Source organism: Microcaecilia unicolor, chromosome 7, assembly GCF_901765095.1.
Source record: "Microcaecilia unicolor chromosome 7, aMicUni1.1, whole genome shotgun sequence".
Taxonomy (NCBI): domain Eukaryota; kingdom Metazoa; phylum Chordata; class Amphibia; order Gymnophiona; family Siphonopidae; genus Microcaecilia; species Microcaecilia unicolor.
In genome coordinates this window covers 100,398,035-100,407,889 of record NC_044037.1, presented here as the reverse complement: position 1 = coordinate 100,407,889, position 9,855 = coordinate 100,398,035, and positions in this window count along the sequence as shown.

Here is a 9,855-nt window from a genome sequence, read left to right as displayed (position 1 = left end):
CCCTACCTGGCCTCCTGAAAGCAACTGGGATAGTAAAAAAAGGTGGGCATGGTATTCAAAGCTACTTTTCCAGGTAGTAGGTGCTGTTACCTCAATAAGTAGTGCTGTCTGTGGCCGACCAGTAATTTTCAGTGTCATTATTCAGATAATACCACTGAAAATTACTATAGACCATCCTGGTGCCATATGGGCAGAGCTAGAATTTATTTAGAGACTGTTGATCATAGTTCCCTCTAAGTTGAGTAGGAGTCCTCCAATTGCATTGCTGCCACTGGGGAAGCGGAGCTTCAACATTGTGTTTTCAACCACTAGGGATAGTTCCCTAGAATCCTGCAGCGCTTGCCTGTCCTTCATTATTGATAGTGTGATAGTGAAACAGCACCCCTCACTGGCAGGACTGTAGGTGGAGGACTCCCGCTCAGCTTAGAGGGAACAATGCTGGTGATATTCAGTGCCAGTATACAGGACTTAGAACAGAAAAAAAGCTGTCCTAAACTATCCGGATTCGAATACAGATAATGGTGCTGAATATTGCCGTTATCCAGTTATTGCAGTCTCTGATGCTCTCCTTAGAGAAATTAAATTTATGTTTAATAAAAATATTGTTTGTAAATCAAATTCAATAATAAGTAGCCTGGAGCTATACTAACACACACGAATCAGAAGTCTTTCTGATACTATTGCTCTTTTTTATGTGTATTATCCAGATATTGGCAGTGTTCAGCACAATACCTGGCTGTTCAGTGCCAATACCTAGATGTAAGCTGGAACTGAATATCTGGGTACAAGTTTTTATGCCAATGGAGACTTTTGAATATTTCCCAGTGTGAGTCCACTAGCAGTCAGCGCTCCATGCACCACTGCCCTCTGCTGGTATACCTGCACCATTATACTATTTACTATAGCACATCCTGCTGGGTGACTCTGGGGCTGTAGGTGTTGTGAGGTTCCCTAGCATGCAGCACCATTTCTTATAGTGCCTCCTACTGGGAAAGGCTGGAATTACAATAGGTTATTTTAAAATGTCTCTTTCCTTTCTGCAGACCCAACAAAGGTGCAGGAGGAGGAGGAGGAAGAAGAAGAACATGAGGTCTGCCCCAAAGGCTCCAGTCCTCTGGTTTTGAACAAGGTTGATGAGATGATCTCAGACTTCTATAAAATCCATGGCAAACTGAGAAGCCTCACCCGTAATGTGCAGAAATGCCTTTGCAGCCAGAAGGAGACCTGATTAAGAAGCCAATGGAAGAAAATGTGCCCCCTCGCTGAGCATAAGGAGGGTTGTAGAAGAAAAACATTTTTTGATTAGTTATTCATTTCCATTCTAAAATGCCATCAGTGTCTTCATATCATTTCAAAACAAAAGCAGATCCCTGGAGGAAAGTGAAGTGAATAAATACACAGGCTAAAGTTTTTTTAGAGAAAGTTGCTAACCATGGCCCCGATGCTCAAACCTCCGGCGCTAAAGCCAACAGCGCCCATCCCATAGCGTCAAAACAGCACAAAAATGGAGCCCTCCAAAGCTTAAACAAAATTTATTTAAATTATATGAGCGCTGTGAAATTGAAAGCAAAGGGGAGGAACGTGCCTGGTGCATACACACAGAAGTTTCGCAGTAAGCGCAGCTCTTGTGTGTATGCCCAGGCAAACCTGGAAGTGCAAGCACACATCAGCACCATTCTTCTGTGCCTTTAAATATAAACTTTTCCATTTTTTCACTTGAAAGGCTTATATTTAAGCATAGAAAACAGGCACCAATGTGTCCTTTCACTTTCGGGTTTGCTCAGACTCATGCACATGTTTGTATATTACTATCTGGGCTTATAAACTGCACAAGCTTCCTTTTGCTTCTTAAGGAACACAAAACCAGCATTTAAAAGTGTAAAATTCTGAAGAAATCCTCTCTTCAAAACCTTCAATGCCTCCCCTGAGCTGATGGTAAGTTTCCAGCATTAAGGGCAGCAGTTGTTTCTGTGCTGTTCTCTGAGCATTGGGAGGGAATACCAAATGACCTCATTAACATCCATTTGACTACATTTGAATACAATTTGTGGCCATCCTTTAGTGAACATGGGGTTTCCCATACTAGTGCCTGCTGAACATCCTGTGCACATTAACACTGGTTCTAGTCCAGCGTTAATTGCCTCTAGTGCTGGCATTAGGTTTTGAGCTTTGGGGTCCATGAGTGCAGCATTGTATGAGGGGGCTTCACAGCACTGCTTCTCTGTGTTTTCATGTGGGCAGGGAGGGCTGGGCAGGGCTGACAGTGTGAGGAGCTGGTAGTAATGGATAGAAATGTGTTCGTTTTAAGCCTGAAGGTTTCATGCAGCAGCTTATGGCTAACTAGGGTTAGAATATTCGGCAGAAGATTTGAACGCACTTTACATGCAGTTGTGAAACATATTTTTCTTTAAAACAAATAAAATAAGTTGGTAAGTGCAGTGTGAGACAATGGGGTCTTTCTCCTTCTTCCGTTGGCAGACAGAGTCACGTCTGTTGGGGAACTGGTGGGAAAGATATGAAATGTGTCTCGGTAGAAGGCAGAGCATATGTATGGGGGAGGGTACATTAAGTAAATATGTTTGTGCCTATGGGAGTGGGTGTAGCTGTATGTTTATGTGTTGGGGTTATTTGTGGGGTGTGTGGTTGCATGTGGGGATATATGTAAAGAGGTGCCTGGTCGTATGTGGTTTTTTATTTATTTCAATTTATATACCGTATCTTATTGCAGCTGCAAAACAGAACGGTTTACATATATAAAAAATACAACTCATATATACAAACGCTTTCAAAGTGTCTGTTTGAAAGCGTGCATGAGTGTGTGTATGAAGGCTGAATTTGGGGGTACATGTGGGTGAATGGGGAATCTGAGAGATGTAGGGGTGTGGGTCATTGGACGTGTGTATTGGGTGTGTGCATGGGGTTACATGTAGTATGTTTGGGGAGTCGAGAGTGTATATACTGTGGTTTGTGTATTGGGGCCTTTATGGGGGTGTGGGTGCATACATGTGTGTGTTGTGGGGTCTATGGGGGTGCTTTGGGTTATGTTGGGAAATATGTGTTTAGGGATAATGGTTGTTTGGGGGGGATGGGTGTGATTGTGTATGTTTGGGGGTATGTGTGGATGTATATTGCAGTGTGGAGGAAGAATGTGAGGCTGGGGTATATCTGCGAGTGTGGTGATGGTGTGTGTGTGTGTGCTTGAAATGTATAGTTGTGGATGTATGAGTGTGGGTAGGAGGTGTATGAGGGTGTGTGGGAGGTTTGAAATGTGTTTGCAAGCAAATATGAGTATGGACCTACAGATAAACAGACTGAACCTTGACAACTGTGCTCTTGCTTTGGCAAAATGGCAGCTGAAAAGATTTCCTATCTATATTCTGTGTGTACACCAATCCTCTTGTTCATAACTGAAGCCACCAGCCACAGAAGCCGCCTGCCCATTCAAGTTGCAGAAGCTGGCATTCAGCAAAATTACAGGAAAAATCAGCAGTACAGCTGTGCAAAAGTACAAACACCCAGAATACCTGTTCAAGTGCAGAGAAACAATAAGATATCTGCAGGACATTCTGACTCCTCTTTGGCTGTTGGTTTATATTTTGCTCTTTCTTCTTACTTACAAACAGTTGATCTCCTTTGTTCTTGCAGTATCTGTTGGACAGGTTTTAACTCTTTTCCTATCAAACCCTAAGAGTGTTCCATATACCCCACAACACTTAAATTACCCAGATAAAACATCTGCATCAGTTCTCTCCTCTTTCTCATTCCCTTCACCCCTTGTATCCACTCCTCTGTTTCGTTCCCCCAATTCTACGCACTGCAACATCTCCCCCTCTCTTTATTTTTTCCATCCTCTGCGTGTATCATATCTTCTCTTTCTTTCCCCACTCAGCTCCTGCCCTGTATCCACTTGCTCTGTTCTTTCTTCCTCCTCCATCTTTCTGCCCTGCAAGATCTCCCTCTTTTCCCTCCCCCCCCCCCCGCATTGTTACACCACCCTTCACTCTCTCCCTTTCCCTTCAGCCATGCCCTGGTATTTTCCACCCTTCCCCCCCCCCCCACTTCCTGCTCTACACTTCCTCCTCCTCTGTCTTTTCTTCCCACCCTCCCTTATAACTACCTCCTCACCCTTTCTCCCCACTCCCTACCCTGCAACATCCTCCTCCTCTCACTCTTGTTCAAAACATTCCTTGCTACAAATCATCTCTTCTCACTCTCTCCCCCCATCCATCACCTCCCTCCTTTCTCTAGTTTCCCCTACCTCCTCCAACATCTATTCCCCCCTTTCTTTCTTTCCCCACTGTTCTATAATATCTTCATCCCTCATATACTTTATGGTCTATAGCCATTTCTGCGCACCCTTAAAATTAGTGGCATAACTCTGCTTTTTTTAAAAACAAACTTGATAGGAGTGTAGCTTTTGGGAACCCACTATAAGGCTATGTTGTGATTAGCTGAATACTTCTGACAATTGTTCAACCAAACTTGAGAGAATGGCTTCTGACTTAACAGTGCTTGATTAGAACACATCATTAGTGATTCAAAATGTGCTGAAGAGAAAACAGAAATGGCCATATATTGCAGATATGATATATTACTGCTTCTGAACTCCCCTTCAGCATATTTTCCTTATTCTGTTTTCTTTCCAGAGGAAATAAAATATAAATATTGACTCACCTAAGAAGAGCTCGAATAAATTGGTTTATACAATGGGAAGTATCTGACTGAGTTATTCTGGTAGTGTCACTTCTGACAAAGAATTCCAAGGCACTGGTAGGTTTAATGTGTACAGACATGGTTTCCCTGTGTATCACTTTCCAAATCTCCTTTTAACAGTTCACAAAGATAGTTTGCTAGACAAGTGTAAACTAGCAAGAGAAAGAAAATAATATCAAATGGTAGTGACTCCAATAATAATACTGGTATGCAAATCAAACTCAGCAGGTAACAAGATAAGCCTCTCAGTTAGCCACCCCCTGGAGAGGAACAAAACTAATAACTCACACACCTCCAGTGAAATATGATGTTTATTTATCTTCATTTAGTAGCAAGTTTGATTTATTCTTGACATACGGCATCATAAGTGCATAACCATCTGAGTGGTTTATAATCATAAGATTATAATAACAGAAGATTATAAGAACTACATTAATAACAGGATAGCCGGAAAAGGGGGAAAGAGAGGCAGGGAGATGCTAGATTGAAGGGCTCCAATAGACTGCCACACACATACAAGCCAACAGGCTGCAAAGGTCTGTGCTAGGGGGACAGTGTCTCGACTCCAACATCTTACTTAAACAAGAAGATCTTCAGTCCAGTTTTAAATCTATGAAGTCTAACCTCTAATCGGAGGGAAGGTGGGAGCAAATTCCAAAGTTCAGGGCCAAGCATTGCAAAGAGTTTCAAATGAATGGATTCAAAACGGATCTGCCCCGAGGTGGGAACCATTAGTAGACAGTGAGTTGAGGATGCAGACTTGTAGATGGGGTGTAATGAATTAATAGGTGCACAAGATAAGGTGGCTGTCTGGAACAGAGTACCTTGAAAGTCAATAAAATTATCTTCTAAGTAGTATGGTAGGAAATCGGTAACCAATGTTTCTTGTAAAGGAGAGGAGTCACATGATTGAACTTATGAGAGTTTGTCAATAGGCGAATGGTTGAATTCTGGACCAGTTGTAATCAATGTTGATCATGGGCTTTAATATCATGTAAAAGGGCATTGCAGTGGTCTAGCCTGGAGATAATCAGAAAGTGAATGATAAAACAGAGGACAGACATAGCGAAGAGGCACAAAATGCAGAAATCTTTACATACATCATCAGTCAGGGTAGGTATATAAAATACTGAGTGGGGTGGAACGGGTAGAGGTGAATGCATTTAAAACAAATCGGAGAAAATATTTCTTCATTCAACATGTAATTTAACTCTAGAATTAGTTGCTAGAGAATGTGGAAAAAGTAGTTAGCTTAGCAAGGTTTAAAAATGGTTTGGACAATTTCCTAAAAGAAAAGTCAATAAGATATTATTAATGTAATCCCCTGTTAGGTTGGGGATTACTGGAAGAGTGGGCCTTGTAGTGAGTCACTGAGAGGAGTGACTGAGAGGTCCTAGGGTGGGTGGAAACCCAGCCCAGGGGGATTGTTTATAAAATAAAGGGGGTCTTTTATAAAGGCACGGTAGCGTTTTTAGTGCATGCTAATGATTAGCACGCGCTAAACACTAGAGACACCCATAGGAATATATGGGCGTCTCTAATGTTTAGCACATGCATATTTTTAATGTGCACTAAAAACACTAGTGTGTCTTTGTTAAAGGACCCCAAAATTCAGAAAGATAATACCCATATTCTGTAGAGTGACAGTCTGGGAGGAGTTGGGAGTTAATAGAAGTAGTTGCATGTGAAAGCACGTGGTCTGTGGTTGCCTGAGGTGCCTTTAGTTGTCTGCAGTGTGGTTTGATTACCTGGGATTCTTTAGGAACCTTCTGGTGCAATCTACCTGCACCATCCCCTGCCATTGACCCGGAAGGAGAACAGGGGAGTCCTAGATTGTCAATTAGAACGGGGCTGAAATCAAGGGCAGTTATTGTCGCAGGAGAAGTAACTAGAGAAGGAGTAATAGCTCTGGGAGGATTGGGGAGTCCTACTCAGGAGCGGGACTTAGAGCAGAAAAGTGTCTGCTCAAGGTCGGGGTGTAACCCAGCAAGGTGCATCCGCGGAAGGAGGACAGTCGTAAAGGGATCTGTGCCTAAGGGAAAATGAGAGGTTGGAAGAAGAAGTGTAGCCCTTAAATCATCATCTGACTACCAGGATAGGCAGGGACAGGAGGGTTTGTCTATATATAAATGGCTTTGAAAAGAAGATCCCCTGTGCATATACCCTGAAGAAGGAAAGAACCCGAATAGGGATTCCCACAAACATTAATAGCCTTGGCATAAGTTCAAATTTTTTACAAGAGCTGAATCAACTGACTGTGAAGAAGGAAAGTTCATGTTGCCATCTATTTGTTGTTGAAAGTTAAATAAAAGTTGAGTTTGTTATTCAGCCTCCTGGAGTGTGGCATGATTCCTGGACTGAGGAGTGGAGTGGAATCAAAAGTAGAGAAGTGTCTCCCAAACCCCTGGATCACTATTCCAGACCATTTGCTCACCCCCAGCTCGACTGGAGACTGATTGCAGATGTGAGTATGGTGAAAATGGCATGAATGAGCAGTGACTGTTTTATGTACCCCGGTGCGGAGCTAGAACTGGGGGAGACCCAGGTTACATTAAGATGGACATGGAAAAATCCACTGCTTATTTCTAGGATGAACAGCATAAAATCTGTTTTATCTGAGATCTTGCCAGGTACTTGTGACCTACATTGGCCACTGTAGGAAACAGAATACTGAGCTTGATGGACCTTCGGTATGTCCCAGTATGGCAATACTTATGCTTATGACCTGGGAACGCTGTTGCTCCAAGCTAGGCCACAAGAGAAAAGGGAGGAGGAAGGACATTGTGTCATCTGGATTCCTGTCAGCATGCTTCAAGGTCTGGCCTGGGCTGAGCATATCTGAGAACTTCTGAGTTGTGGTCATCCTGAGACTTAATTTCATTTATTGACTTGATATACCATCCATCATAACAAACACCTGAATGGTTCACAATAATAATTTAAGAAATACTTCATTCAATAATCTGTTGTGTGGAAAAGGAAATGCATTTTAAACTTATTTTTGTATCCCACCGGTTCCAATTCTCCTCCCCCCACTGCCACACCCTTATCCACATTCCCACACACTCTCTCTCTCTCTGCCTCTCTACCTCCAGGGATGATCCCAACACCTCTGAGCATCTCTGCCCCTCCTTTCCCCTCCCCAAATTACAGCTCCCTGACTGTGCTTCACTATTTCTTTTCTAGGCCCATCCAGAGACCACATATAGTTGCAGGCTGGCTTCTGTCTATTCTAGCCCCTCCCTCCTATTTCTTCCCACCTGCTGCCTGTTGGCACAGAGGGGGAGAGGGTGAAGTTAGAGTGGGATCAGAGCAGAAATAAATTGCTTTGCTCTCTTTTCCAGTCCTTTCCCTTCTATTCCTTGCACTTTGCCTGAAGGGGAAAGGCTAGCACAAACAGCACTTCCCAGGTCTGGGGATCAGATGGTGTTTTCAAAATTTAGTACTGGAGGCAGAGATGCCAAGCTACCCAGTTCCAGAATGGAGACTTTTTGGCCAGTCCTGGTTTTGAACTTACAACCCTAAGAAGTGTATGATTTGTAGTGCCTGATTCTGCCCATTGAAATCAGTGCTACAAGTCTCATGATGCACCAAGATAGAGTGGTCAGAAATTCAGGACTACCTAAAATCTCAAGCCTGGAACTGGGTAACTTGGCATCTCTGTGGAGGCAACTGCCTATGCCTAAATCCAGGCTGGGCGGTGAATGAAAAGGAGAAAGTTGTGGTGGCTGAACTGATCCAGGCCAGCTGTAGCAGTCACAGCTTTAGAGATGGAGGGATAGAGTGATGAGTTAATAGCTAAGGACTGAGTGTAAGGGTGCCATCTGCCTCCATGTCATAAGAAACAAGTTAATCCTGGCATATTGCATGCATAGACTTGTAGTTTTGGCCTTCTTGGGAAACTCAATAGGACAATCAGAATAAGTCCATGCTTTCTAGGGTAAAACCAGGACTGGCTTAGCCTGGTTTTATGACCTGGAGTCAGGTGGCAACTCTATCTGAGGTGAAAGGCTAGAGCATGTGTTCCCAAACTTGTCCTGGAGGAACCCCAGACAGTTGGGTTTTATGGATGTTCACTATTAGCATGCATAAGACAGATTTGTATACAATGGAAGTTGTGCATTCAAATCTATCCATTGCATCCATAAATATGTGAAAATGTATTAAAGGTAGGAAATATGTAGGGATTTTAAGAGGGAAGAGGGATATTTTAAGCATTGGTTCATCAAGTTTCTTTCTATGTTAATATATTATTACAGTTAAACCCTTTATGACACCAGAGTGCGAAGCTCAGGGCAGTGTCGGGTATTAACAATAAGGAAAATCCGAAAGGATTGAAAGATACAGACAGACATTGTGAGAAGGAAGCAGCTGGTAATATGGTTACAGAGGATTTGGAATTTAGAACTGGTTTAATTCTGTGACTGAGAGAAATTGAACATTGGAACAGCATGCAGTGGAAAGCGAAGCACCATATAGTTAACATCGTTGCTGGATTTTGGATTGTTGAAAAGAAAAAGCAGGATAATGGTACAAGAGAATAATAGAAAAGCTAATAGAACAATATGATTTATAGAATATTATTACAGTGATACTCTTTTGGTTGTTTGAAAAAACATTATGCATAAGGAAGGATTATTTAGTATATTACCCTTGAGATACATATTGTTAAATAGAGTATAAAGCTTCACTGTGTGTATTTTGAGTGAGCTGAGAGTGGTTTTATAGGTAGGGATGAACGATGAATGAATGAATGTATTAAAGAGTTTTTAAAAAAGAAAATTTGTGATACTTGTAATAAATAGAGTATTATTGAACTACATAGTTACTTGTGATATATGTGACTAGATATTTGTGACTATATTAAAACTGAGATACTTAAAATAGTAGATTGTGTTATTGCATATTCATTGTGGATATCCAAAAACCCAACTGGCTGGAAAATTACTAATCTAAGTGATCAGAACTCAAAGACTCCCAGATTTGTTTCAGAGCTGCCAAATAACCCAGTTGCAGGAGAGGGAAGTATTTGGCTAGTCTTGGTTTTGAACTTATATCCTCAAAACAGAGGAGTACTTCCATTCCCTGGTTCTACTCATTGAAATTAGTGCTGTAGCTGCCATAATGCATCAAATAGGGTTG